The 25,231-nt window shown below is 35.0% G+C and overlaps 1 long non-coding RNA gene across 1 annotated transcript in view; it reads right to left on the bottom strand.

Annotated features, from left to right (window-relative positions):
- The window catches only part of LOC122804369, a 218,782-nt gene that overhangs the window by 99,587 nt on the left and 93,964 nt on the right, over positions 1–25,231 (bottom strand). The window contains exon 2 of the long non-coding RNA XR_006365216.1: positions 6,188–6,256. This is a non-coding gene — a long non-coding RNA (uncharacterized LOC122804369). The remainder of the gene's footprint in view (positions 1–6,187; positions 6,257–25,231) is intronic.

The following is a 25,231-nucleotide window of genomic DNA, read 5'->3' as shown; positions in this document are numbered from 1 at the left end:
TATGACCTGCAAAGGGAATATCATGGGCTATGGCTAGAAGCGCCAGATGGTAGGCTCTAGGCACTACCAACTGCTGTACTCTCTCACCTTTTAGACCTCCCTCAGGGGTCCATTATCTGTATTGTAACCCTTTGTCCCAGTATACAGATTCCCCCTTTCCTTGAGAATCAGGTACCTCCCTAGCTACCTGCCTCAGGCCTTGCAGTGTAAGGTCTGAGAGCTGAGCCTGTCTCAACTCTCTCCTTGTAACCCTTCCCAGCTCCCCTTCCACAAGAAGTCTGGCATCCTCTGACAGTGGTGCCTCACTGTCAGCCTGGGTACTACTACTCACCTCTACCTTTGCAGTCACTCTGTTCAAGGGACCATCAGTACCCTCAAGCAGTTGTGGCTCACCTTCAGTCTCACTGCTACAGCGTAGCTCACTCCCTGAAGTAACCACCTCACCAGTCCTGGCTGCAAGTATGCAGTCTGTCTGGGTCTCCCCCAGGCTACCAGACCCACATGCTTGTTTCCTAGCCTGACTGCATGTAACTGCATAAGTACATGGTACTGCCTCATCAAAATCTTTCCCTCTCAGGACATCTGCAGGATGGTAGTTTAGTACCCCTGTTGTCTCAAGGCAACCTACTATTGGCATTTTGTCTTTCCCACTTAGTGGCTCCCTCAGCTTTGGTTCCCCACATTGCCTCCGTGGACACCTGTATGCCACATGGTACCACTGGTTGCATTCAAAACATCTACCCCTAGCTCTTGGAATTGCACCTTAACTAGTGGCTTCCCCTGCTACTGGCAGATTCTGTTGGGGCAGTCTGTGCTGCCCACCATGGATTCCTTTAAACCCATGAGCAGTACTGGGGGTCCCCTTCCTGTGCAGGGCTGCCCTGCTAGCCAGGTACAGGTCTCCCTTCTTCCCCAACTCATCTGAAGTAGCACATTGTCTATCAGCTAACCAGATTCTCATGTCCTCAGGCAAAGTGCTAAGGACTTGTTCCCTCACCAAAAGGTCTGCCAGCCCTTCAAAAGTGGTGACCTAACATCCACTCACCCAGCTATGAAAATAAGTGCTCAGTTCAGCAACATAATCACACACACTTTCATCTGCCTTGCTTCTATGCTCACAAAACTTTTTCCTATACTTTTCAGGTGTTAGCTTAAAACATTTTAACAGGTGACTTTTCACAACAGTATAATCAAAACATGCAATGTCAGACATTTTAGCCAATGCATTTACAGCTTTACCATGAAGTAAGGGGGTCAGGAACCGTACCCAGAACCTTTGGTCAACACTATACTGTTTGCATACCCTCTCAAACATATGAATGAAACTATCAAAATTATCCACCTCTTTAAATTGCGGAAGAAATTTACTGACCTGTTGTGCTTCTGGGGTCCAGTTACTCCTTTCCCCATTTCCTTCATAACTCTGGCGAAGAGTCAGCATTTCCCTCTCATGCCTCCTCTGATGCTCTTTATCCTCGGCCTCTATCTCCAAACCCCTGGCCTCCAACTCAAGTCTCTTTAGCTCCAGCTGGATTTTTAAGTCCACTGCAGAAAGGTTGAGCTGTCCATTCTCCGAGGATACTGTATCTCCACTGCCAGTCTGACTGGCCATCTGGACGTTGTTTTCTGATGCAGCTGTAACCAAGGCTGCAATCAGGTCTGCCTTAGGTTTCCATGTACCAGTCCCCTAACTCAGCACATCTCCACCAGCTGGCTCCTTGTCAGCTTTCCATACTCCTCTGCTGACATGCTGCCAGATCACCCTGACTAACTAAGCTAACAAAAGAAATAAAACAATTGTGATCTGAACTCTGAGTATTCACTGCATGGCTTATTTAGAGTACAAAACACCTTCAGAGATCACTGTACATAAGCTAGAGGACTCATTCTACTCACACCACTACAAGCCAATTAGTATTTGCCAATTAATTAATATATGGTGTGGACATCCACCGCCACCACAAATGTGAAGTGGATTCCACCACTGCAAACCACATGTGACGCCCGTGCCCTGGCCCAGCAATCAAGGAGCCTCAATCCTCACCACTAACACCAGAGAGGGTGTCTCATAAGAGAGGAAAGGATAACAAATACATACAGTAAAGTACAATTTCCCTTAAGAGCACACAGAGATCGCAGTCAGTCTGGGGCTGGCTGCTCCCTTGCTCTCCAGGTCCCCAATAAGACTCCCCACTGGCACAGCTATAGGGTCCAGATCTCAGCCTAGCTGGCAAGCTAACCTCTAGTACCCTCTCTGTCCAACCAGTGCTTTGTACCCCTGCCCAAGTAGCTGACACACACACACACACACACACTCTCACACTTTGAGATAAGTATTTATACAACTTCACAGACACTGCTAGGAAAGGCTGACACAGATTCTCCAGCTGTGCCCCTTTACCCAGACTATACTGTAGTAATCACTGCCACCACCAGCTAATATTTATCAGCTACTAAAAGGCCCTTAAAAGGGTGTCCAATTATTACTGTGCAATATTATTATCCAATAGTAGTGAAACTTAAGCAATCTTAAGGCTTTGGAAGGGCTTATTACAGGGTCACTTATAAGTATGCAATGTACTCTAGAGCTTACTTATCTCTACACAAACCAGCCACAGGTAAAATGTTTTTAAAATATTTAATAATAAATACTAAAAACACAAGACAATACTATTACACCTCAGTGCTATTCAAGAGTTCAGAGATCACACAGAAACTTAAAATAAATCAGTAGTACAGTTCTGACATAACCGAAAAACACTTAGTCTAACTTTCTCCTAATTTCCTAGCTATTACTACAAGAAACATACTTCTGAAATAACTTACTTAAGACACAGGCAGAGTGCTGATGAGATGGATGTCAAGACAAAAATGCCTACAGTCTCTCTCTGAGCAATAGTTTTTAAAATCACAAACACATTTCTGCTGGAACCTCCCAGATTACATCATTTTGACACTTAGGTTTTCCCAGTATACATATTACATCATTTTGACACTTAGTCTGAAGTTTTCAGGCCACACCGAAACTGCATTTACATTCTTTTACACTTAGAGCAATAAAGGATATTCCACATGTAAATTCTGGTCATTAACTTTAGCCTTAAAAGAATAGGCAGGATGCTTACTCCAGACTCATCGACTCCAAATTCTAACTTCAAAGGACATACAAAACAGAATTTTAATTTCAAAGAACATTTGAAATGCTTGGCTTAGTTTTTCTTACAGCAGATGGCAATGTTGCTACAATCATGAAGTTCACATTTTACAGTGTTTTCTTTCATTTAAGAAACAAGCCTGTATTTTATATTTATATTTACAAATGCCAGAATTATGCATCAAATTCTATTTGACTAGGCTGGCAGCCTTCACCCTTCTCTACCAGTCTTTACAGGTGTCGTCAGCCATGGCTCCAGTGCATAGCCAGCATCCCCCCCTAGATGGCCATATGGGATGTCCCCCCCCCCTGGCAAATGCCTGATACAGCTGTGAGCAATGCCAGATGTGGGAGTTGTGATAGCTTCCTGGGCTGCCAACACACACATTCATGATAATGCCCTGGGCATCACACACGACCTGGCAGTTGATGGAGGGGAAGCCCTTGCAGTTTATGTAGACCCTGCTGCACTCGCCAGGTGGTGCTTTGATGTGGATGTGCATGCAATCTATAGCACCAACTACCTCCGGGTATTCTGCTGTATGGTGGAAGAGACACATACGTGTGGTCAGTGCCTCACAGGTGGTGGGGAAATATATGTGCTCATTGGCATGTTGTGTCATGGCATCCAGGAACTTGTGTAGTACCCTGGATGCTGATGCCTGTGAGACCCCCATGATATCCCCAGTTGGTCTTTGGAAGGTACCTGTGGCTAGTATTCTTAAGCCTTGACATACCTTCGTATCCACTGGGATGGGTTCCCCTCTATTAGTTCTGTGTGTAAGGCATGGCTGGCACAGCTCAATGATGTGCTGTAGAATGTCCCTGTCCACCATATAGTGCTCAACTATCTCCAGCTCATGTAGGCCCTGGTAGGTTACCCTGTGTCTGTACACTCTTCTCCTCCTCCTCACTGTGGGTCAGTTGTCAACATTCTCCTCCTCACCACCCTCAGTCTCTAGCACATATTGATAGAGTAAAGCAGCAGCAGCCTCTAACATTTTCAGTTAGTTTTTCCAGTTAAAAATCCCCCCACTGGTGGTGTAGAGTTTGTGGGAAAAAACAGTCTGTAGGGTGTTTGCATAGTTTATATTAGTATGCTGAGCTGCTATCTGTGTAATTGGCTGATTCTGACACATTCCACCTGCCAACTATGCTAGTTCTCCTTGATTGCCTTCCTACTGCTGTTTCCCTTTCCCAGTTCCTCCCTCTTTAAGCCTCGAGGGGTGCCGCGCATACCCAGTGCTCAAATGTAAACAGTGCTGCCATTTCCTCTTTTGATTTTTCTTTTTGTTTTTTTTTTTTTTTTGTTTAAAACCTGGTGCATGGTGCACACACCCATGTAGGCTATATACACAGTGCTCAGGCACATCTGACGCACCCTCTTCCTTAGCTGTGTTTAGCTAAGGGCAAACATGGGCCACAGAGCTCCAGTGATCTTACAGCAAGCATGACACACCCCCTTATGAAGTCATTCAGCTCTTACACTTGCACTGTTGTATTGCTGCACCTACACAGTTAGGTACAAGCTGACACTTTGAGGAAATCTGTGATTCTGTATAACTCCCCTCATTTGCATACCCCAGTGTGTAGGTCATTAGTTACTGCACTTAAACGGACCCTTTTCCCTTGACAATCAGTGCTCCCTGGTATTGTTTACATTCTGCATGCCATTGACTATAATGGCAAAATGCGGAATTATCTTAAAATTGACTTTTCTCATTTTTTTTTATTTTCGGCATGATCCTGTTTGCATGCCACTGCCCTAAGCTTAATTGTCCATGATCGGCCAAAAAAAAAGTTTAATTTTATGAAAAAATAAACTATTATTAATGACAATGGCCTTATATCTGGCCATTGGCATGTGTGTTTGATTGTAATACATGCTTTCCATGAGCTGTCCTGCCTCCGTTTGCTCAGATGCAGAAATGTATTCAGTTACTAACTGAATACATTTCTGCTCTGACACTGCTCCTGCATGGAATCTGGCCAGCTTTGTGGATCGCAAAATCACCTCATTTGCATGGTTTTTACCAGTAAATGAGGTGATTTGCATCCTGCATGGCCTTCCATGCAGGAACAGTGTAGGGCCACTCATGCATGTGAAAACAGCACTTTCCTGGATCGCTCGGCGGACATTTTCCATGCAGGAGCTCCTACACTGTTCCTGCACGGAAACTGGCCATTCATGAATCCCAAGGTAAGTCTTTTATTGAGCAATTCAAGCCTAAGCCAGTGCCTCATAATTCACACAAAGCATGCAGCACATAGAAATTTTGGCACCATGTTATTCTACAGAAATAATGGATCATCTGCTTTATAGTCATAAAGATGTAAGCAATATTTTCAAAGAAAAATAGGCATTTACACACATCCTTGGAAGTATGTGTTATCATAAAAACACAAGGAATGTCTTACACTGTGTATTTTCTGTATTAGTAGATTAGGCATATGGCATAATATCTTAGCTTTTACCTAATGTCCAGCTACAGAAGCACATCAGTCAGGCCCACGATTTACTTTCTTTAGAAGGCAAGTTGCAGCAGAAATTTTTGACCGCAGATGTAGTCTTCTTTTAAACTCTAATTCTCTAGAGGTTCTACTTAGCCTGCACATTTATGTGATAAATCTCTCAAAAGAACTGTTTGATCACTTGCTTACACGTGAGATGAATAACAGGCCTGTAGCGTCAACAATTTTCAGTCTGCCTTTTTCAGGGTCAGTCATGATGAAACAACTACATTCTTGTAACACTATTTTTTTCTAATTCTGATGCATTTTTACTTAGTTACAGAGATGTGCATGTATTGGACTTATCAAAATACAATCTGATGCATTTTTACTTAGTTACAGAGATGGGCATATATCACATATAAATGGACAGACAGAGACACAGACGTATGCACAAATATATGCACATGCACGCATGCAAGCATGTGCGTGCATAAGTGCATACACACACACACACACACACACACACATATACTTACATACAGTTGGCAGTCCTAGAAATTTACAAAACAGGATGCTCACCTGACTCGATAAATCACTTCAATATATATAGGGGGAAGCCTCATGATACCAGACAGTGGGCTTAAATTCCTAAAAGGAGAGAGCACATATTCCTTTGTTATTCCCTCCTTGTATCTACCACTGCCCACACAAACATATGCATTTATATATGTAAATAAGTATTCAGCACCATTAATGTGACATAGCAAATAATAGTATACAAACAGTATAAAATGCCGAAGGAAAGTTATTGAAGAAAAGACCTGATGATATTTTGAATATCATAAGGCTTTATTTATCTTAGGAAATATAAAATTCATATACTGCAGAACCACATATTACAGAATTAACACTGAACATTCAATTGCCAAAAAATGAAACTCACTACGTCATCTGCACAGTAATTAATACATACCTAACCCCACCTACAGCAGATCGACTCCCACCATAAAATTGTTTAAATGCACACACTCAAAAAGAAACACACACCAGACTAACTTAAACGTAGCTAGATGTTAACCTTTACAGGAGTCAAAACAAACTACCAGTTTTCTAAAACTTTCATTAGCTCAAACATGCACATATGCACACCTGTAAATAAAAATCACATAACCTCATATTTTTTGTGTAAGGTTTTGCCTCCTCCCAGTGTTGTGACGTCATCATCACACTGCCTAATTGATATATACCAACACCATGGTCACACAACTGTGACCAAAGTGAAACATCTATTGCACTGCTATGGTTGACATAAACCAAGTTGACTACTGCAGGAATGAAAACATATTTGCATTTGATAAAAAATACAACCATACATAATACTGGCAATCTGTGCATCTGATAAAATAAATAGAAACTATATGTGTATCTCCAAGCTCTCTTTTTCTTTCTCTTTAGTGATTTAGTGTTCACATACAGCATCTCAGTTTAGGTCTAAACTTTCCCGCCCTCGGTCAACTGGTGCCCTAGGCAAAACAGCTCCATGGTGCCCCCCAACACATTACTTGGTGCCCCCATCCTGGTCTACCTGCACCAAATAAATACTGGAAAAGTGTCCCTGCTAAACCGGTGCCCTAGGCGGACGCCTAGTTGGCCTATGCCTAAGGCCAGCCATGCTTTCCATACAACTTTTGGAAGGAAAACATATATTTTTACTAGATGTAATCAACATTCCTGTCTGTTTCTATGCTCAAGCATCACTGGTAAGATTTCTTATAGTACAAATACAAAGTGATGAAGGTTGGGTAGTTTTCTTGGGATTTGCTTTATCCGAAGAAAGTGCTGAAGGTATGCTAATGGGTAGTTTTCTTTGGATTTAATTTATCAGGTCAGGAACCTTGGGTTTCAATGATATAGTTAAAAAGATTATTTTTAAAAAAAATTGTTTAAATCTTTTTATTTTTCTTTATGGGTCTGTCTTATAATCTATTAAAAGGCACTCATTAATTAATGCATTGATTATTAATTAAAGAAATAAAACAGTTAACAACTTGCATAATTTACCACAGAGTATTGCAAAAAATGAAAAACTCATATGAAAAGCTAAATGACAGCATTACAAAAAAATGAAAAACTTATTTGAAAAGCTAAATGACAGCATTATAAGTTTTATCTTTAAATACCAACGGGTTAAATAATGATTAGAAAAGGGAGGCTGTCAAAATATCTAAAAGTCATAACTCTGGTGTATTTCTTTTAAATAAACACATCTGTTAGAAAAGTAAATTCTGAAATTTGGCTTTAAAAATCCCTCAGCTGTCACAGAATCCCCCTTCAAAGAAAAAATAGCTATTACTTAGTAGAGAAGTAAGAAAATTATGACAAATTTTATTTACTGATATGGTACCAAAGAAATGTTTGCAGTGGTTCAACATGATATCAAAAATAACCTTCTCATATTACTAATATGTACTCTATACCAGAACTTGCAGCAAATGTTAAAATATTGAGACATATTATTAGATAACCTCACATGTAATGTGGTATTGGGAGGAGATTTAACTGTATATTAAATGAAGAAAATACTGATGCAAAAAAAGGTAAGCCAGAATTTAAATAACTCCCGAAGAACTAGGGGACCGGATCGACTTGCTGAATCTAAAGAAGGTAAACAACTTTAATTCTGTACAATCCTTTTATATCTTTTGGACCCAAATGCATATAGATAGAATTTATATTTCTAGTTGCCTGAGTTATTCTAAAACTGATTCTGCTAAAGAAAGTAAATGTCTCTTATGTGACCATAATTTTTTTTAAATTGACAATCATCAAAATAATATTAATACTTAATGGAATATATGTATATATATATATATATATATATATATATATATGTGTGTGTGTGTATGCATATATATATATATATATATATATATATATATATATATATATATATATACACATATATATATATATATAGAGAGAGAGAGAAAGAGAGAGAGAGTGAAATTTAAAAATTTAAAGACTGGTTAAATAAAGAAATTGAAAATTATCTCTCAATAAATTCTAATAGTGAGGTTAATGATAACATTTAATGTGATTTCTTTAAAGCATGCTTATATGGTAAATTACTTATTGACGCCATGATAAAATGAAAGAATGGGATACATATTTTATTAAAATGCAAGAGAGCTTGTCAGATCCATGACATAAAGGGATAAATAATTTACTTTGCCAATAATTTTTATAATATTATGACTGAATCCTTTTCCTTAACAAGGAGATGGAGGTAAATAACAACTTAACTAGTATGTGGCTCATGTTCTAATTAGGGACTTAGCCTCCCTCCGAATCAGCTGGCCCTATTAGCCAATCTGTAACTCTTATTCCAGTTAGGGACTTGGCCTTTCTTTCAGTCAGCTGGCCTGAATATTAGTCAGTCCAAGACTCTTATTATACATAGGGACTCCTCTTCAACCAGCAGGCCAAACTATAATCCAAAAAAGAACCATAGGCTTACTTTTAAGCTGTTTTTCCACCACACCCCCCTTTAAAGGTTATTTAAACAAGTAGAACTGCAATGTTTTTTCAGAAAAAACATTGTTTCAGATGAAATCTCATAGTCAAAGGCATTTGTTGTTTTAAATAAACTGGACAACTTAAAGCTCAAAGAACGATTGCTTCATGTTTTCATTGCTTGATTTTGAGAATGTGTACATTCTACTCTGGTTAGCTGTCTACCTAGACAATACATGCAGGAATACAACAGCAGATTACTTCAGCAAAGAGGCTTTTCCTTTTGTTTTTACTTGGTAATGGGGAGAACTAGCGACTCTCCTACAAAGGGACGTACCTCACAATAGGTAGCCTACATTTTGTATAGTTAGAATAATGTTTTAATACTTAAAGCTATGGAAATATGAAGCAACAATTTTATTAATATTTGTTATGATTCAAATTAATAGGAATCTGAGGAAAAGTTATTGAACAAATCAATATGGCTGGTATCATTCAGGTAGGCTAAAGTTATGATTCTTGTATTTATAATCATGTGATGGTAGAGGCATGATGGAATTGAGTTCTGAGGATGTTCTTATTGTTTAATGAAAATGCTAGCCCTGAAATAAATTTTAGTAGTATTTAGTCTGTGCTGTGCATGCTCATGAGTGTTTTTTATTCATTTTATGCAAACTGGTTTGGAGTACTATGTTATTATGTGTTATCAACAGTGGTGTCAAGATTCACCTCAAGAGTTTTCATTTGCTGATCTTTCTAAGTGAATTTCTTGCCATCTTTATCTCTAACAAGTAATAAGTTTGTTATAAGATACCAAATCATAATCTCTATATCATTCCTCCCTGCTTGAAAGATATGTTAACAATCCCCAATATTAAAATCAAATAAAGGTTCAGCTTTATTTTCTTCTTAGAAGCCAGTCTCATTATTAAATAATATTATAGAAATTGTATGTCAGTTTTGTGCTCTTTGACAGAAGAAAACCACACAGGTTTTCTAATTAGAAGACAAAGACAACATAATATCAAAAGATGGTAACATTTACTGGTTATGGTAGTATCAGTGATTTAGCTGTATTAATTTAGACAACTAAGAAGGCTTTTGACTCTTTTAATTGGTATGGTCTATTTAAAGTTTTGGAGGTACTTAGTTTTCCTTGCTTCTCTTACTCCTATATAAATATATTAAGTATTTATATAGGATGTATTTATCTTATATTGAAATAAAAATATGTATGTTTCACAATGAGTAAAATAATCACTGCAGCCAAGCAGGGTTGCCATATTTCACCTGTTTTATTTGTTCAAGCAATTTATTTATTTATTTATGGATTGGCATTTATTTACGAGGAAAATCTGACTGAGCAGTGTCCTTTCTCGGTGGAAGCCTGGTGAGAACATCTCCATTATGCAGACATCATGGACATCATTTGCATTGTTTCCTCATTTATAGGCAGTTTCATTTATGAACAACAGTTCTATTATTCAGACATCTTTTACATCAGTTACATCATTTACAAACATTTTTGATTAAAAGTAACAGTTACATGGGTTGAATACAAATATATATTTTTAAATACATAGAGGTACATGTAGTAGAATATCATCAGTATGCATAGATTGACATTTTTTACATAAAATATTTGTTAATAGTTCAAAATGTAAAACATAGGGAGATCAGATAAAGAGTTAGAGTAGCTCAAAGAAAGAAAGAAAGATGAAGAGGTACAAGAAAGATAAAGAAGATGAGTTGATATAGGAGGGTATGGTTGTGATAACAACACATTATGTTTTGTGCAGCAGAGAGTTATGGCACAAATTCAAACAGTTATATCAGTGCCAGTTTAACCAGGAGTGGTGCAGGTGCAGAGCCATTTATCTATCAAGTGGTACTTTAGTTGACATTTATAGTCTTTCAGTTTGAAGAGTGTTCTTAAGTGGAGTAGTACATTATTCCATCTGTTAGCAATCCAGTGCTCATACAGGGAGTATCCTAAATTACTGTTTGGCTTTGTTGTGGAGAGTAATGATTTTCCATTGGAGCACAGAGGTCTCTTAGTAGTATAAGGCTGAATGATGGAGTGAAGTGATGGACATTTTTCAGGGTTGTACAGTAGCTTAGATCGCTGAAAGTAGAGATCAAATTTCAGGTGATTATCTATAATCACAGTTTGTAGTTTGGTGTGGATTACCAGTTTTATATTGATCTTGTTCAATGACAATATTTTAAAGGTAGTTTTTTGGGAGGAGAGAGATGGTTAAGGTGAACAGTAGTAGTTTAATTATTTTTGGATTCAGGTGGAGTTGTGAGTTGTCAAGCCAAGCTTCTACACAGGAGAATGATTTCTGGCTGAGTGTTTGGAGCATTGGTAGTGTCCTGGGAGCACAAATTAGAGTGGAGTTGAGTCATCAGCGTATTCTACTATGATGACCTTTTTTGCTGTCTGTTGAGTTTAGGTTTCACTGCTTGCTGTGTAGTTTTGTCGGTGTATAATGAAAACAGATTTATAAGCATCCTGTTTTTATAACAAAATCACATGAGAGAACAATCCCATGATAAATGAATATGTAACAAACCATCATCAACAAGTATTGGTCACTGTATAGTGTAATCATATACCAATATCAAAAAAGTAGGAAAAAAATATGTATCACAAAATTAACATCTAAATAGTTCATGAATTAGCAAAAAAAAAAAAAAAATACACTCAATAGCAGCTAGTAACACCACAATCCAAAATAGAACAAATAGATGCAGTATCTACAGGAAACCAAACACTTTATTCCACAGGAACTCAATAAAACCTCCAGTTAGTGCTTTCATTTCCATCAAAATACTTAGAGACTTCTTCAGACTGAGATTTAGTATACTATTCACCTTTTAAATACACTCAAATTCTCACATGTCCATTGCTAAAAAATGACATCATCCATCACATGTTTCATCAAATAAAAATTCACATTTTAAAAGTGATAGAAACAGACAAAAGTTAGAAAAAACTAAACACATGAAAAACCTTTCATTAAAAAAAAATTAGAAGGCTCTTGCCATATATGACAGTGACATAAAAACACTTAATGTTTCAACCACTTTCTCTTTAGATGCATTATACATTCTTTTCTATTATTAAGTCCTAGTGGGAAACATGCATTCAATCTAACTCGCCAGCAATACTTGAGCCATCCTAATTCTTCCTCTATATTTCTTATGCTCTGAGTATTTGCCAAAGCCTCCAAGACTATAAATGTATAATTAATTTTACACCTTTTATGTTTATAATGCTTACTCATAGCATTTTTCTCATCTCCATTTTGTATAGCATACATATGCTTATAGATTCTTTTGTTGAGCTCACGAGTAGTTCTGCCAACATAAAAAGATTTACACTCTAAACACATAATAAGGTAAATTACATTCTTAGATTTACAACTAAAAACCCCTGAGATTCAGACTCTACTGCTCCCCTACCTCTAACTCACTTCCTTCCGTGTATAAAAAATTACACATATTACAGTTATAGCATTTTATCATTCCATTTTTATGTTCAATACTCTTGGTCTTATTCAATTTTCCTTGAAAAAAGTTTTTGAAACATTTTGCTTTCTTTTGCACAAAACTAGGGGCCTCACCTATTTTACTCATAAGCTCTCCATTTGATTTAAAAAGCCCCCAATTATTTCTGATAACATTTTTAATAGCTTGTAAATCAACACTATTATGTATTGCCATTGATGTTCTATATTTATACCAGTCTCTCACACCATCATTAACAATTTCTTTTTTTCTTAAATCTGTTATGTAATAAATTTTTTACTTCTAGTTCAGGATATCCCCTTACTTCCATTTTTTCACAAAAAAGGTTTGCTTCTTCTAAAAAGTCTTCATCATTCTTACTTAATCTGCTTATCCTATTTAACTGGCCCTTTACTATATTCATTTTGGTCTTCCTAGGATGCATGCTAGAATAATGTAAATACATATTATTCTGATCGTTTTCTTATAAATTTTTGAAGTTAACTTATTATTCTCTTTAAATATTGGAACAGGCAAGAAATAAATTTTCTATCATCATACTGATGAGTAAACTTCAAATACGTGCACACATTATTTATGTACTCAATAAACCCCTCAAGTTCAAGTACAGAACCTCTCCACACCAGAAACAAGTCATCAATAAAACTTACCACTTTCACAATATTATTACTATATCTACTTTCTATAATATTTGTTCATTCTCAACCATGGATAAACACATTTGCATAACTGGGGGCAAGTGCTGCCCCCATTGCAACACCATTTGTTTGTACATATATATCTCCATAAAAGGACAGAAAATTATAACTCAGAACAATTTCAATCATTTCAGTCAGCAAACCAATTGTGCTATTAGAAAACAGTTTTGTTCTTAAAAGCTCTAACCTCACAACATCCACCCCTTCATCATTCGGGATCATAGTATACAGTGGCTTTACATCTAAGGTCACTAACAAATCAGTTTCAGCTATAACCATTTCCTCTATTTTATTTAAAAAATCATAACTGTCTTTGGTATATGTATAATTATTCACAATTACTTTTTGTAAGTGTTTATCTACAAACACAGAAAGGCTTTCAGTTTTGCTGTTCACACTAGCCACTATGGGTCTTAATGGGGGTTCATCTAAAGTTTTGTGGATCTTTGGTATTCCAAAGATCCTACTTATTTTGAGGTTAGTATTTATTAGATTTCTTTCTAGTTTTATCATCTACTCTACCTGCTACATACCCTAGCATTGCATATTCTTTCTTAACTTCCTTCATTGTTATTTTCTTATAATACTTACTATCTAATAACAATTCACCCATCTTTCTTTCATAAACTTCCCTATAAAGTACTACTAAAGCCCCCTTATCAGCTTTTAATAACAAAATGTCCTCTTTTTTAAGCAACTTATCAAAACATTATTTTTCATTTTTGGGCATATTGAAGTATCTGAACTGAGGTTTATTATCTAAAATTTCAATTATTTGAACTTCACAGATGTTCAAGAACATTTCCATTTCTTTCAATAAAGGTGAATTAAAACTATTAGGTTTGTAGAATTCACACTTCCTTTCATCTTTTGGTTCAAATAAAACTTTGAAATTCAATAATATGACATAATCTCTTAGTTCATTTATTGTGTCTGACTTACTTTTCCCTATTATATGATCGAAGACACATTCTTTTGAATGTGTCTTGATCAAACTTGAAAGCACGAAACGGCAAAATACAGAAATGGCATATAAGCGAATTCTTTCCCTGGGAAAGAAATCGCTTGGCCGCCTTCATTATTTTGCCATTTTTGTCACTGCAGTGCGATCTCGGAGTTGGGATATTTAAGTAGGGGGTCAAGTTGGGGGTGTGGGGGTGAAGCCCCCCACTTTATATAATGTTTTAAAGTTTTTTTTTTCTTTTTTGAACACCAATTTTTTTTCCCTGGGGAAAAAAAATGCTGTTCTAAGTGTTTGGGATTGTAAGCTTTCTCTTACATGGGGTCAATAAATCAGCATTCACTTTTTTAAGTGTTTGCTGATTTAATATAGACCCTAATTTACTTGCTCTTTGGGACAGAGCAAAATTCCATCCCTTACTTAACACAACACCATCTTGAGCAGACAAAACATGTTTGCTCAAATTGACAATTTTAAAATTAACAGTACCTATGTCCTCCAGGCTTGGTTTGTTTTCTTCCAGTTCCTTTTCGGTTGACCCTTTTTTGGAAACATGTTTTTTGAATGCTTTTTGTTGTTAAAGGGATGATTTGTCCTTCCATCAGCTGTAACCTGGGCCCAGGTTCTATTTTCACTGTTTGCACTTTGATAAATTTCCACAACCTGATGGTTTTCACCATGCGACTTTGTAAAAGCCTGAGCTCCAGCTACTGCAGTTAGACATGATAAATGAACTAAGAGATTATGTCAGATTATTGAATTTCAAAGTTTTATTTGAACCAAAAGATGAAAGGAAGTGTGAATTCAACAAACCGAATAGTTTTAATCCACCTTTATTGAAAGAAATGGAAATGTTTTTGAACATCTGTGAAATTCAAATAATTGAAATTTTAGATAATAAACCTCAGTTCAGATACTTCAATATGTCCAAAAATGAAAAGGAATGTTTTGATAAGTTGCTTAAAAAAGAGGACATTTTGTTCTTAAAAGCTGATGGGGGGCTTTAGTAGTACTTGATAGGGAAGTTTATGAAGGAAAGATTGGTGAATTGTTATTAGATAGTAATTATTATAAGAAAATAACAATGAAGGAAGTTAAGAAAGGATATGCAATGATAGATTTTTTCATAGAAGACTGGTACTTAGCAGGTAGAGTAGATGATAAAACTAGAAAAAAATCTAGTAAATACTAACCCCAAAATAAGTAGGATCTTTGGAATACCAAAAATCCACAAAAATTTAGATAAACCCTTATTAAGGCCCATAGTGGCTAGTGCGAACAGCAAAACTGAAGGTCTTTCTGTGTTTGTAGATAAACACTTACAAAAAGTAATTGTGAACAATTCTATCAAAGACAGTTATGATTTTTTAAATAAAATAGAGGAAATAGTTATAGCTGAAACTGATTTGTTAGTGACCTTAGATGTAAAGTCACTGTATACTATGATCCCGAATGATGAAGGGATGGATATTGTGAGGTTAGAGCTTTTAAGAACAAAAATGTTTTCTAATTGCACAATTGTTTTGCTGATGGAAATGATTGAAATTGTTCTGAGTTCTAATTTTCTGTCCTTTTATGGAAACATATATATATATATATATATATATATATATATATATATATATATATATATATATATATATATATATATATATATATATACACAAGCAAATGGTGTTGCGAATGGGGCAGCACTTGCCCCCAGTTATGCAAATGTGCTTATGCATGGTTGGGAATTAACCAATATTATGGAAAGTAGATATAGTAAGAATACTGTGAAAATGGTACGTTTTATTGATGACTTGTTTCTGGTGTGGAGAGATTCTGTAATCGTAGTTGAGGGGTTTATTGAGTACATAAATAATGTGTGCACATATTTGAAGTTTACTCATCAGTATGATGATAGAAAAGTTAATTTCTTGGATGTTATGATATTTAAAGAGAATAATAAGTTAACTTCAAAAATTTATAAGAAAGAAGTTCAGAATAATATGTATTTACGTTATTCCAGCATGCATCCTAAAAAGACTAAAATGAATATAGTAAAGGGACAGTTAAATAGGATAAGCAGATTAACTAAGAAGGATGAAGACTTTTTAGAAGAAGCAAACTTTTTGTGAAAAAATGGAAATAAGGGGATATCCTGAACTGAAAGTAAAAAACTTATTACAAAAACAGATTTAAGAAAACAAAAATACATTGTTAATGATGGTATGAGAGACTGGTATAAATATAGAACATCAATGGCAATACATAATAGTGTTGATTTACAAGCTATTAAAAATGTTACCAGGAATAATTGTTTTTTTTTTAATCAAATGGAGAGCTTATGAGTAAAATAGATGAGACCCCTAGTTTTGTGCAAAAGAAAGGAAAATATTTCAAAAACTTTTTTCAAGGAAAATTGAATAAGACCAAGAGTATTGAACATAAAAATGGAATGATAAATGCTATAACTGTAATATGTGTAATTTTTTATACACGGAAGGAAGTGAGTTAGAGGTGGGGGGGCAGTAGAGTTCATGTCTCAGGGGTTTTTAGTTGTAAATCTAAGAATGTAATTTACCTTATTATATGTTTAGAGTGTAAATCCTTTTATGTTGGTAAAACTACTCTTGAGCGCAACGAAAGAATCTATGAGCACAAGTATGCCATACAAAACGGAGATGAGAAAAATGCTATGAGTAAGCATTATAAACATAAAAGGTGTAAATTAATTATAAATTTATAGTCTTGGAGGCTTTGGCAAATACTCAAAGTATAATAAATATAGAGGAAGAATTAGGATGGCTCAAGTATTGCTGGCAAGCTAGATTGAATACCTGTTTCCTACCAGGACTTAATAATAGAGACAAATTTTGAATGTATCTAAAGAGAAAGTGGTTGAAACATTAAGTGTTTTTATGTCACTGTCTTATATATTCCAAGAGATTTTTAAAAATGCTTTTTAAAAAATGTTTTTTTTCATGTGTTTAACTTTTTTTTTTACTTTTGTCTAACTGTTTATATCACTTTTAAAATGTGAATTTTTATCTGATGAAGCATGTGATGGATGATGTCATTTTTTTGTATTGGTCATGTGAGAATTTAGTGTATTTAAAAGGTGAATAGTATATTGAACCTCAGTCTGAAGAAGTCTCTAAGCATTTTAATTGAGACAAAAGGGCTAACTGGAGGTTTTATTGAGTTCCTGTGGAATAAAGTGTTTGGTTTCCTGAAGATACTGCATCTATTTGTTCTGTTTTAGCAAAAATAAAATGTTTGTAGCAGCTCATACAAATACAGTGGGTATAAAGCCACACTGTGAAAAATCATGCATTCTTCCTTAATGTTTAGTAACTCAGACAAATGTAAATCAGAGGTTTGAAAGGAAGAATCACACTGTTGATACCTATAAATGTCAATATTGCCTCAGAAAGTATGGCAATGCATATATTTTTGCAACTGATGTCTTTCAGATGTTAATTAGCACATATCTTGAAAGTTATTACTGCCTGACTGACATAGAAACTACCACTTTTCCATACTACTACATTTATCACTCTATAGTGTGCTTGTGACCCATATTACACCCACAAAATTTGTCCTCAGAATACATACTTTCTTATTTAAAGGAGATACAATGTGCTGCCAAATAGCTTCTTCATTGAATGTTGAATCTGCATTCTGATGTAAGATAAGAAGACAAAATGGAATTGCTTAACAGTACTGGCCAATATTTATTAATTAATTACCTGCTATATCTGAATGGTATTACTTAATAGGTAGCCAACACCTATTTCTGTATCCATCTATATTACTCAGTAAAAGATGTCACCAGAAATTTTACACACACACACACACACACACACACAAACACTTATATATATATATATATATATATATATATATATATATATATATATATATATATGTGTGTGTGTGTGTGTGTGTAGACAGATAGGTGTGTGTATATATATATATATATATGTGTGTGTGTGTGTGTGTATATATATATATATAGAGAGAGAGAGAGAGAGAGAGAGAGAGAGATTATCTATATATATAGAGAGAGAGAGACAGATAGGTAGACAGATGAGAGAGAGAGATAATATTTTAGCATTTATATTAGACCTGTTATCAAAAAATCAAAGTTCATGATCATTTTCAAGAAAATTACTTCCTCTGATATTTGCATAAAATTTAATCAAGGTATTTATAATCAGTATTAAAATATAATAATTTCTTAATTATGCCCCTTTTGCTTTCTATATTGATTTTTTTACAAGATATATCTAATCATAGTGGCTGAATTGTTTAAATGTTATGCTTAGTAGTGACTTGATTGCAATTTGCCCTTACAGTTTTGGCAGGTGCAGGTAGTACTTCAGTCTTTTTTTATATAGTAAGGTGTAGGAACTCTCTTTAGCATTTTCTAACACAAGAACAATGTTACGGACTTATGGAGAACACATCGCACTGCATATTATTATTCCCACAAATCTCATAGATATTAACTAAGTACTCCTATTGCTTTTTAGCACATCACCTAATTAATCTTCAGTCTCTGATCCAATGATAAATTCATTTATTTCAGAAATAGCTCACTCTAGAACAAAAATATGGCACAGGACATTTCAACACTACTGTAACATTCTGAGTAGAACCGAGAAATAGTAAAACTATATAACTAATATAAATGATGTGAACAGCTACTTAGTCATTTATCTTGAACTAATCAATACGAGATGTGTTACCTATTTCCCATCAATTCATGGTAATTTAATTAAGAAAGATATGAAGACAATGTGAGAATGTGATCATTGTACTCCAAAACAAAGTTTTATGCAACATGCCTTTCAGTAAAATTAAAAACTATCAGGTCTACAAAATTATATTGCTGGATTCTATAAAATATTTTAGTAATTCTAAACAATAATTCTGTAAAACTGACCCCTTATTTTACTAAATTTTACATTGTTTAACTGTTCAAGGAGGGAATATCTCAGAATCTGTGAAAGCATTTGATCTTGTCTTGGTCTTGAATGAAGCATAATGTTGAATCTGATAACTACTATCCATTCTCTATTTTGAACACCAACTAAAGGACTATAGAAAAAAATTCTCAATAATAATTTTAAGAAACATTTACAAGATATTATTTCCCCCACCAAATATTGGTTTTGACTGTCAAGATTAACACTAGATGCTAATAAATATTGGTAGAATGGCAATGGAATAAGTAAAAGCTCAGACCCACTGTTGTCTTGAAAATAAGACTAAGGCAATGAAGGACACATCAAAAATATAGACTGTGGAAACATTCAAAAATGTACTATGATATGCACACCTTCATGCACATGTCACAATCACCTTTTGGGATTCAGGAACATCGCTAACACCGTGCTGTAGCATGGAGATGCACAATATCACATAAGGATGACTGTGTGGCTGACTGCTAGTGAGTTAGTCTTCTAATTAGCCATGCACTGTCTCCCAAGTAACTGCTGGAAGGCTTGTACTTGTAAGTGATTCAAGAAATTGCTTGGCTGTGAAGTTCAGCATGATTGTCCCCATCATGGTGCAGTAGTGAATATAGAAGCAGTATGGGGAGTGGGGGTGGCAGAGCCACTAGGAAACAGTCCCCAAATTAGGGACACATTTTAAATTCTAATGCTATTTTCTTGAAACTTCTCAAAATATATTTAAATTTTAACATGGCTGGAGCAAAAGTTTAATAACAAATTAGCAGTATACCTCCAAAATCTGGACTATTGAGATATATGACCCACATTATTGATCCTGTATATTTTGTCCTCCCTGTAGATACCATAGTTTTGGATTTAGCCAGAGCATATGACAGTATATACCTCATGATACCATAATTAATCAGATGAACCTATGCAGCAGTAGCCCAGGTGTTATTAACTGGATAATAAATTGGCTGAGTAACTTAGTTAAGATTATGAATACTCTGATTAACCCTAGTATAATAATTTAGGATGGGATGTCCCCAGGACTCAGTTTGTGATCACTCCTTTTTAACCTTTTTTATGTTATATATGCCATTGCTAAACTCACAGATGACACTAAGCCATTCCTAATTTTAACTGATACCCAAAGACACCATATTCTTCAGAATACACTGGGTAAGTTGGATTTATAGTAAAGAGTAAGAACATTAACAACAACAACAGCAACAATAATTTGATTTACTTTGACACTGTAAATAAAGAATATCCATATGCCACTGAAGGGAATCTAAACTGAATATTATAATCTCTAGAAAAGTATCACTCCAAGATCGTGTCTAGCATGTTTTAAAAAGGTGTATTGGTGTCTTAAGACTTATTTTGAAAGCAGTTGCCTCCAGATTACCCAATGCATTGCTACTATTATACCTTATACTTATCAGATCAACTACTGAGTATGGTACTTGTTTCTGTAAGTGCTCAATGTGGAACATCAGAAAACTAAAGAATTCAGTGTATGCTATCAAAGAATATCAGTAATGTACAGGTTTCACCACATTCACAATGGTTAGAAGTATTAAATTCATATTCCACTTACTTTATATTAAAATGGATGATTTTGTTTAAATATATGAACTAGTACTCAATAAAAGTTTGGAATGCAATCTTATATGACAACATTGACATATGGTAATAACACTCATGCCAAAAGTTTATTTCTGCTCATTGATATTACCAACTCATGATTGAATAATGGATGCTTGAACATGAAGGCCATAAAAGCTTGGAATATAATGACATTGGAGTGATTATCACGGTCTGCTTTCAAAATCAAGATTGATGCCTAGCAGTACTTTAGTATCTTTGTAGTTTAAAAAAATGGGTTGGTTGTTAACTAATTGAAAAGTGTTTTATATTCTGGTAAAATTAATGTTAATGCCACAGTTGCATTAGGTTCATATAATCTACAGAACTTGTTGCAGTATAAAAATTGTGCATTATCATCAGTAATAACTTTTTTAGATCTCATATTCAACAAATTAAAATCAAATCAACCAAATGGGGTTGGTTTGATTTTTAGGAATTTTGACACAAATAATAAGGAATTAAAAAAACTGCTTATACTTTATGTACATCCAATTATAGAACATACCATGTTGTTTTGCATACTTAGCAAGCATGACTTACTGTTATTTGAAGAAATACAGTGCAAGTTTCTAAAAGAATCTCAGAGTTCAGTGGAAAATCATACACCTTTAGGTTAGAGAATTTAGGAGTTTTTTCTGTTAGTTATGAATGTTTATCTGGTGAATTGTATTTAGCACAAGAGGCTCTAATGAATGAAGAGCTTAATTTACTCATGTGCATTGAATTATTAGAGTGAAGTAAAAATACTAGAAGACTTTGCTACATGTATAAGACTGGCAAATGTAGGATTGTCCTGTGAACTAGACACTTATCAACATCAATGGTACATTTGTGAAATAGATTACCTTTATTTATTCATCAATCTAATTCATTACAGCTTAAAAAAAGACATTTGGATATATGGGTAGGATGTAAAACATTTACTGCAGAAGTGGTGTCTGTGTATTAAGTGGCCATTGGTTTTAACATGGTTTTATAAAAACTTTTGAACTATTGAACTATATGTTGATAATCATAAATTTGAGCCTTTATGTGTGGATCATAAACTCTGAAATGGCCTTCTTCAGGGCCTTGAACTTGTAATTACTCTATTTTAAAAAAGAATCATTACATATCTTCAGATCATTGATATTACATAAACAAATAATCCAAAATGCACATATATCTCTCAGTAATAAAGTCAGATACTATGCTTGCCTTTAATTTACTTTCATATCTTGTAAAATCACTCCTACTGAGAGATTTTAATTTAGATGATAAGAAAATATACATATACAAGAATTAGAATTAATATCTTAACTTCCTAATTTCATACTCACGTGGAAGTTTGACAAGGTTGAGCCTTACAGACATTGATAAATTTATAGAAATAACACTGATATTATCTTAATGACATGCTACAAACAATATTTTGATAAAATAGTAACATTTTCAAAAGTTATTTTGATATTCCCTGGCAAAACTCATGGCTACTGACCTGAAAGAAAAAAAAATAAGACTAGTACTTGCAACAGCAGATACACGGATGTGTGTGGGTGTGTGTGTGTGTGTGTGTGTGTGTGTGTGTGTGTGTGTACATTTACAGTGCCTATCTTTTATGTATTTTGATAGCACTCAGATATCTATGCTATACACTCCCAAAAAGCAGTTACATCTTTGTGTGTGTGTGTGTGTGTGTGTGTGTGTGTGTGTGTGTGTGTGTGTGTGTGAATATATTTGTATATGTCATTTGTATATGTCTAGGGCTGCATGAGTGTGTATATATGTGTGCGTGTGTGTGTGTGTGTGTGTGTGCGCGTGATATATGAGCAAGTTTGTGTGCATATATGTGTGTAAATATTTGCATAACTTACACTTTGAATGTAAAATTATCCATGCAACAATTGTATATCCTACAGCAAGTTTGAAACATTAGGTGGAGAAACTATTTTACATTAAAAATATCATGCATATATACAGATATATATATATATATATATATATATATATATATATATATATGTATACACACACACACACACACACACACAGACAAACACACACACACACACACACACACACACACACACACACACACACACACACACACACACACACACACACACACACACACACACACACACACACAAAGTAATAAACATATATATATACCTAAGGGTCAATGTCAGATGATCGAGTTTTCAGAAACTCAAAATTCATATAGTCGAGACCATATAGTCAAGTTTCCAAAATCTCAAACATAAAAAAAAAAAACGCAAATAACCCCACAAGCATCAACCTTTTTTACGTTTTTAGAATGCCCTCTCAACCATACTGAATTTCTCAGAATTGTCTGGTTTTGAGGGCAAAATAATGTGGTGCCATGAATTCCTGAGTGGCCCCTTCAAATTCTGAATTTGTTTTTTTTTCAGTGTCATGAAACAGTGCCTGACTCTCTGTCGGAAACTCAAAGAGCACTGGAAAAAGAAAGGTTGTTTATGGCATCACAAACAGTTCTTACTCCATGGAAACAAACAAGAGGAAACATGCAAGTGACATATTCAAAGGCTAGGGGAAGATAAATAACAAGATTTTTCCACAATTAAATTATTTACAACCATAAGTACAAAGACTGTAAACATAGAATTACATATTTCAAAAGGATGTATAAAAGAATTTATCACAAAACGTATACAACATGGTTCCTTAAGTTTTGTTTGTGCAACTCCTCAACCCTTTGAAATGGAACCTTCCACCAATGTACAGTGGTTTTCAGTAACACACAGCGGAAAAAAATACAGAAATGGTATATTCCTTAAAGCAGGAGGAACAGTATTTTTAGTATAACCTGCCTTCTCTTATATTAATTTAGAAGAACTTTTAGTCCAGATTATTTTCATATTGCTTACAAATGTGTTGAGATCACTGATGGGTGCTGGAAAGTGTAATACAAAGCATATGCTTCAGTAACTAAAACCACCCTCCACAGATGTTTGTGTTAATCAAATGTACTTCAGTGTGACCATGACAGACTACTTTACTCCCATACCTGAATAGTCTATTTCCAGCAAAGGATAGAGGATTAGTTCTTACACACCACTTATTCTTGCTTTTACTATGTAGTATTAAGGTAAGACTCTTGGTAACAAAATGCAGTGCATTGCGCATCACAGAGCTCTGGCATGTTTACACAAATGAGGTTTGTCTTAGATGTTTAGTTTTGTTAATCACAAGCACATTTTCAGCTGCTGATAATAATAATACTCCCTTTTTGGGCATATCAAAACATTGTTAAAAGGGGTGTATAATACAACAGGTGTTTACACCAACATTCATACACGTGGGCAATAAGTACATTTCCTCTCCTGAACTTTTTCTAGAGCTGTCTGAGTCTGACAGCTTGATGTATTAATGCACTCTCTCCTTTCACCTCAGTAAGTGTGAGAAAAGTTCAAAGTAATAAAGGACAAAAACTCCAAAACAGTGGCATGTTTTAAACATTTTTATCAGAGATTTACAGAATTGATGCAATAAGTAGAATTATTTAATAAATATTTGTGAATATTACAGGATAAGATATTATAATGATTGGCATCATATTGCGGTTACAATAATGACTAGTTTGTCAAAAGGCAAACATTTTCCAAAGGATGAAGCAAATGTGGATTCTAATTTGTTGGCAGTTGTGGGGCATGTAAATGAATCTTAATACTTAAACACTTAAGGGGAAACATTTCGGCCATCCCATATTCCAAGTACAGTGCTGAAATACATAAGAGTGATGCATCTCTATTCCATAATTAGCAAGAATGTGTGCAGTTATAAGCAGCTATACATCTATGTAGGATGCAAAAAACTCCCTTACTAACCTCAGTAAGAAACTGAGATGCCTCATAAAATCCTCCAAAGCTAGTTATGAAAATAAAATTGCCAAAGATTCCAAAGACAACCACAAAGCATTCTATAACTATGTCAAGAATCTAAATGGCAATAATGCAACAACAGGAAAGATCAGCATGTATAAGCAACAACACAAACCAACATGCTCAGATCTGCTCTGAGCTAAAACAGAATGGCATTAAATATACTGATCCAAAGGATATTGCCAATATCCTGGCAGATCGATTCAGTGCCAACTTCACCCCCCTCTCACCCCCTAAATGGCCCGTCTCAATACCGGAAGATTGCCAACTTCCAGTAATAACGGCCACACAGGTACAAAACGCACTCTCTAAAGCCAAGAATACAGCATCCATGGGACCAGATGACATCCCGGGCTGTGTACTTCATGAACTACAATATGAACTGGCACCTCACCTAAGTGTCATGTTTAATCATA

The sequence above is a fragment of the Protopterus annectens genome, chromosome 6.part0, assembly GCF_019279795.1.
Source record: "Protopterus annectens isolate FY-2018-M chromosome 6.part0, PAN1.0, whole genome shotgun sequence".
In the NCBI taxonomy this organism is placed as follows: Eukaryota; Metazoa; Chordata; order Ceratodontiformes; family Protopteridae; genus Protopterus; species Protopterus annectens.
The sequence above is the reverse complement of the archived record's forward strand: the minus strand, read 5'-3'. Positions and strand labels throughout refer to the sequence as shown.